Source organism: Pecten maximus, chromosome 16 (assembly GCF_902652985.1).
Source record: "Pecten maximus chromosome 16, xPecMax1.1, whole genome shotgun sequence".
NCBI lineage: Eukaryota > Metazoa > Mollusca > Bivalvia > Pectinida > Pectinidae > Pecten > Pecten maximus.
The window spans coordinates 13,140,033-13,147,530 of record NC_047030.1 but is presented as its reverse complement, the minus strand read 5'-3'; the positions used below and the strand labels follow the sequence as shown (position 1 = coordinate 13,147,530).

The 7,498-nt window shown below is 37.5% G+C and overlaps 1 long non-coding RNA gene across 1 annotated transcript; it reads right to left on the bottom strand.

Moving 5' to 3' along the window:
- Positions 1 to 311: 311 nt before the first annotated feature.
- Positions 312 to 6,936, bottom strand: LOC117344434. The gene is made up of 3 exons (XR_004536185.1): positions 6,826 to 6,936; positions 5,939 to 5,993; positions 312 to 913 (listed from the first exon to the last, which is right to left on the bottom strand). It is a non-coding gene; the product is annotated as an uncharacterized LOC117344434 (long non-coding RNA).
- Positions 6,937 to 7,498: the final 562 nt, after the last annotated feature.

Sequence of the window (7,498 nt, the reverse complement as noted above, 5' to 3'; positions counted from 1 at the left end):
GGATGGTAACCTCTTGGTGACGAAGCCATGTCCACAATCGCCTAATATAACATTGCTGAAGGTATGATATGTCAGTTTATTTACTTTTTGTATAGGCAACTGAATAATGGTTTTGAGTGTATGTAATCTTTACTCTTGATTGCTTATTAAAACAACGTGAACGTGATTATTGTTTGTTTGTTATCTCTGATAACTAGTCAAAGTGTAACATCATTTAAGCGGACACATACATGTACATAGATACACACACACAAAAATCTTTTAATGTATATCGTGACTGATTGTACATAAAGAAAATAAAAACAAAAACATTGTTTAAGATTATTTATTTTTGTTTACTTGAAAACAGTAGGTCATGATGTTTACCGTCATACACGGATTGTCTCCCTTGCTAGTCACACACTAGTGTCTCTCTGGTAACACATGTCTCTGTGCCTACATCGGCCCATTCAAAATACCTCCACACTATAATCCTAGGGGATACGGACGTGTCATGGTAGATATTGTATTTTGACATTGAAATTAATTTTGTTTATTAAATAATAAACCTGGTTAGGTGTTTTGTGAGAACTTAAACCAGGATAATGTATCAACCCTAAACGTTCTCACGAATCTGCAGCCTCCGTCATTCTGATTTTTGTCGTCACGCAATGTGAGTCATTTATTTCAAGAGGCCCGGGAACCTCGCATTACAAAGACATCAGGTAGCGAACATCTTGGCACAGATGTACACAGCCACTGGGAATATGAATGACAGCTTCATAGGGAACAATGGTGCTGCATCCATTGTCTGTGTTTGTTCCATTTGAAGTGGTAACAGGATCGGTAGTAGCGGTACCCCCTGAACCAGTAGCTGTAACTGTTGTTGTTGCTGCTGTTGTTTCTGTCGTTGATGATGCTAAGCAGCCAGACTCTGAAAAAATAATTGCCTCTGTAATAACAAACAACCGAGTTTCTAATATTAACTTTTGATGCAAGTGTTGAAAGGCATATTGATATTTGAAATTAGGTCCCCTATCCCCTCCCGGAGCCGAAATAAAATATATTTTGGCATTTTTGAAGGTGTTGAAAGGCATTAACACACCATTTTATAATTGTACTAGGGGTACTGATATTTGACATTAGGGTCCCTATTGTGGTTGTGAAGTGACGTCGTTCTCTAATGGACTCTATACCTGGCACATCCTCCCATGAAAACTCTACACAATACCATCGACATGACACTAATTTATGTGTGGCTGTAAAACAGTTAATTGACCGACAGATATATTATGTACAAACATTGTTTCGATTACCTGTCAGACTGATAGCTTTATTGCGCGTTATATTTGTATAGCTCGCACTATAACCAAGATATTGCAATATCCAATACGGGCACCTGGTAATACTTATATTAACAAAACGTGAAGGACCACAGAATCACGATGTATTATACCACGTGTGTTTCTTACACCAACACTGTTAAATTCCATGTTCGGTAGCATTTAAAATTTTCAGCTAAAACGAGTGCATTCTTGGTTTAAATGTCATTTCCGTCGTCCTTTAAGTATGCGCGTTGATGCAATGCTTCTGAATGATATATGACGTCTGAATTATATATCAGCCATTGACAAGTTTGAAAAAGATCTCCAGGAAATCCAACAAAGTACATCGAGAGGCCGCCCATCAAAAAATTGAACCACTGTAGATTAGACATTTGGAAGTACGAGCCGTATTCCCATCACATATCTACAGTGATGGGTACAGGTATACAGGTAACATGTATACAGGTAACAGGTATACAGGTCCATATATAGGTACAGGTACAGGTATACAGGTAACAGGTATACAGGTAACAGGTATACAGGTATACAGGTATACAGGTAACAGGTACCATGTATACAAGTAACAGGTATACAGGCCCATATATAGGTACAGGTACAGGTACAGGTATACAGATATACAGGTATACAGGTATACAGGTAACAGGTATACAGGTAACAGGTATACAGGTATACAGGTAACATGTATACAGGTAACAGGTATACAGGTATACAGGTATACAGGTATACAGGTAACATGTTTACAGGTAACAGGTATACAGGTCCATATATAGGTACAGGTAACAGGTATACAGGTCCATATATAGGTACAGGTACAGGTATACAGGTATACAGATATACAGGTAACAGGTATACAGGTATACAGGTATACAGGTATTCAGGTAACAGGTATACAGGTCCATATATAGGTACAGGTATAGGTATACAAGTATACAGGTATACAGGTATACAGGTAACAGGTACAGGTATACAGGTCCATATAGTTACCGGTACAGGTATAGGTATACAGGTATACAGGTAACAGGTATACAGGTAACAGGTATACAGGTAACAGGTATACAGGTAACAGGTATACAGGTAACAGGTATACAGGTATACAGGTAACATGTATACAGGTAACAGGTATACAGGTAACAGGTATACAGGTATACAGGTATACAGGTATACAGGTAACAGGTATACAGGTATACAGGTAACAGGTAACATGTATACAAGTAACAGGTATACAGGCCCATATATAGGTACAGGTACAGGTATACAGATATACAGGTATACAGGTATACAGGTATACAGGTAACATGTATACAGGTAACATGTATACAGGTAACAGGTATACAGGTCCATATATAGGTACAGGTACAGGTATACAGGTATACAGGTATACAGATATACAGATATACAGGTAACAGGTATACAGGTATTCAGGTAACAGGTATACAGGTCCATATATAGGTACAGGTATAGGTATACAAGTATACAGGTATACAGGTATACAGGTAACAGGTACAGGTATACAGGTCCATATATAGTTACCGGTACAGGTATAGGTATACAGGTATACAGGTATACAGGTAACAGGTACAGGTATACAGGTCCATATATAGTTACCGGTACAAGTATAGGTATACAGGTATACAGGTATACAGGTACACAGGTACACAGGTACACAGGTATACGGGTACACAGGTATACGGGTACACAGGTATACAGGTATACAGGTAACAGGTATACAGGTATACAGGTCCATATATAGGTACCGGTACAGGTATACAGGTATACAGGTCCATATATAGTTACCGGTACAGGTATACAGGTATACAGGTATACAGGTCCATATATAGTTACCGGTACAGGTATAGGTATACAGGTATACAGGTATACAGGTAACAGGTACACAGGTACACAGGTATACGGGTACACAGGTATACGGGTACACAGGTATACAGGTATACAGGTATACAGGTAACAGGTATACAGGTATACAGGTCCATATATAGGTACCGGTACAGGTATACAGGTATACAGGTAACATGTATACAGGTATACATGTATACAGATATACAGGTATACAGGTCACAGGTATACAGGTATACAGGTATACAGATATACAGGTATACAGATATACAGGTATACAGATATACAGGTATACAGGTAACAGGTAAGAGGTTACAGGTAACAGGTATACAGGTATACAGGTAACAGGTAACAGGTATACAGGTATACAGGTATATAGGTAGTAGGTATACAGGTATACAGGTAACAGGTTACAGGTATACAGGTATACAGGTAACATGTTACAGGTTACAGGTATACAGGTATATAGGTATACAGGTATACAGGTATACAGGTAACAGGTTACAGGTATACAGGTATACGGGTTACAGGTAACAGGTTACAGGTATACAGGTATACAGGTATACAGGTATACAGGTTACAGGTAACAGGTTACAGGTATACAGGTTACAGGTATACAGGTATACAGGTATACGGGTATACGGGTATACAGGTATACAGGTATACAGGTATACGGGTATACAGGTATACAGGTATACAGGTAACAGGTTACAGGTATACAGGTTACAGGTAACAGGTTACAGGTATACAGGTATACAGGTATACAGGTATACAGGTATATAGGTAACAGGTATACAGGTAACAGGTACAGGTATACAGGTAACATGTATACAGGTATACAGGTAACATGTATACAGGTATATAGGTAACAGGTAATAGGTATACAGGTATAGTTACAGGTACAGGTATTCAGGTATCTGGTATGCAGGTAACATGTATACAAGGTACACGTACATGTTACAGTACAGGTAACAGTAACAGGTGCAGGTATACAGGTAATACGTAACAGGTAACACGTAACAGGTACAATATAGGTAACACGTAACAGGTACAGGTAACAGGTACAGTATAGGTAAAACGAAACAGGTACAGTAAAGGAAACACGTAACAGGTACAGGTAACAGGTAGAGTATAGGTAACACGTAACAGATATAGTATAGGTAACACGTAACAGGTACAGGTAACACGTAACAGGTATAGGTAACAGGTACAGGTATCAGGTACAGGTAACAGGTACAGGCAACACGTAACAGGTACAGTATAGGTAACAGGTACAGTATAGGTAACACGTTACAGGTACAGTATAGGTAACACGTTACAGGTACAGTATAGGTAACACGTAACAGGTACAGTATAGGTAACAGGTAACAGGTACAGTATAGGTCACACGTAACAGGTACAGGTAACAGGTAGAGTATAGGTAACACGTAACAGGTACAGTATAGGTAACATGTAACAGGTACAGTATAGGTAACACGTAACAGGTACAGTATAGGTAACATGTAACAGGTAACAGCAACAGGTAACACGTAACAGATACAGGTAACAGGTACAGTACAGGTAACACGTTACAGGTAGCAGGTACAGGTAACACGTAACAGGTACAAGTAACAGGTACAAGTAACAGGTCAGTATAAGTAACACGTAACAGATACAGGTAACAGATACAGGTAACAGGTACAGGTACAGGTCCAGGTATACACGTAACCGGTACACGTAACAGGTACAAGCATAGATACAGGTACAGGTCCAGGTATACACGTAACCGGTACACGTAACAAGTACAAGCATAGATACAGGTACAGGTCCATGTATACACGTAACCGGTACACGTAACAGGTACAAGCATAGATACAGGTACAGGTCCAGGTATACACGTAACCGGTACACGTAACAGATACAAGCATAGATACAGGTACAGGTCCAGTTATACACGTTACCGGTAACCGATACTCACCAGGATGGTAGATTACATTTATCCGACGACAGACAGGAATACTTACCGCGATGTTAAATAGTATTTATCTGACCGAAAGAGTGGAATAATTACCGTACAGTACGATAGTCAATATATATATATCTGACCGAGGAAGTGTCATACTTACCGCACAAAACGATGGTCAACACAACTAGGGGTATTTGATAATATATATCTGACCGCGAGAGTGTCATACTTACCGCACAAAACGATGGTCAACACAACTAGGGGTATTTGATAATATATATCTGACCGCGAGAGTGTCATACTTACCGCACAAAACGATGGTCAACACAACTAGGGGTATTTGATAATATATATCTGACCAAGAGAGTGTCATACTTACCGTACAGGACAATAGTCAGAACAACTAGGGGTATTTAATAATATTTATCTGATCGAGGGAGTGTCATACTTACCGCACAAAACGATGGTTAACACAACTAGGGGTATTTGATAATATATATCTGACCGCGAGAGTGTCATACTTACCGCACAAAACGATGGTCAACACAACTAGGGGTATTTGATAATATATATCTGACCGCGAGAGTGTCATACTTACCGCACAAAACGATGGTCAACACAACTAGGGGTATTTGATAATATTTATCTGATCGAGGGAGTGTCATACTTACCGTACAGGACGATTGTCAGAACAACTAGGGGTATTTGATAATATATATCTGACCAAAAGAGTGCCATACTTACCGCACAAAACGATGGTTAACACAACTAGGGGTATTTAATAATATTTATCTGATCGAGGGAGTGTCATACTTACCGTACAGGACGATTGTCAGAACTACAAGTGATATGTAATATACCGGAAGCTGCATCTGGAAATCCACGAAAGGAAACAAGTGATTACATTACAGATGGATTGATGCCTTTGTTGTTATAAGGAAGTTATAAATACATTGTTTTGCGGACAGAATTTTTTTAAATAAACTAAAAATTATCTATCACTTATTTCAAGTCGAATTGTTATTTTAGCTAATATTTTGGAAATATTATGAATTCTGATGGGGAGTATAGAGGACTTTAAATGATTACTCAAAAGACACACAATATATTAACACATTTCTACACCAATTGATAATTAGAAGCGGACTTCTCAATACAGTAGAGTTAAGAATTAAACTGCGTCATACCACTGATTCGTCCTTCTAAGACTCCTTATAGTGATGTTAAGGACCTAAGTTTTGATGCTTAATATGCGAATTATGTTTTCTGTGCGTTTTACATTCAAAAATAGTGTATAATATCTGATTGCCTCAAGTAAACCATACTCAACTATCACTATTTTAAACTGATCAGCAAGAAATAAAGTCATAACTTTTCAGCGCTAAACATATTTACAAGAAAGAATTGACACGACAATGTCTGATTACGGCTGATTCAGTAATTGATAACGTTTATAGATAAAATCTCATTGTATTTGTCTTCAACCATACAATATGTCACTTCCATATCATTTTGTTAAATAAAAAAGTAATTTTCAAAATAATAAACGCAGAGCTCAGAAAACAACAGAAACTTAATTCACAAAATATTGTAATGAATATTATAGTCACTAATAATATATAGTGATACTTTGTATTATATAAAACAATGTAAATACTATGAGAAGGTATCATCCTGGACGATAGTTAAATATACTGATATTACCTTGTTTAAGTGGAAATTGTCCTGCTGATGTATCCAACAACGCCAAGTGCAGGTTTACGGGCCCTTTATAATGTACATGCCGGGTCAATATTTTAGAAGGTCACGTGATATCAAAACAAGTATGATATCATCATTGGGTAAACTTCCTGTTCTGAATTCTGAATTCTGAATATTTGAAGAAAAAAAGTATGTATATATGTAGCCAGTTTTCATAAGGGAAATAAAATTATCAGGTAATAATGTTTTGTTTTTTTTCTTGATCATGTTCTGTTCTACATATAATTTTGTTCAGCTGAACAACAAGACAACCGACATGAAAATATATTGGGAAACGTAGAGCAAAAGGAAGGGAGATAATTGATTAAGTACAAGTTCAATAAGACTAATTGTTTTTGAAGGGTTGTCTCCTTAGGAAATAAACGTGGTGTAAAAGACTGCCAAATGTATCTCTAAAATCAAACAAAATTCATCACACTTTCGTGGAAACCGCAGCGATAGTAAGACATAAAATATTGAAAAATTATATTGAAAATACCGAGCAGCAAAAGCACGACTGCTTCTTAATGCTCTAGTCTAGTGCTTCGACAAACATGTACATGTACATGTATACAGGTATATGTTATAGGCCTTTGGTTGGACGATATAACGTAGGGATGTATACATCAGAAAATAT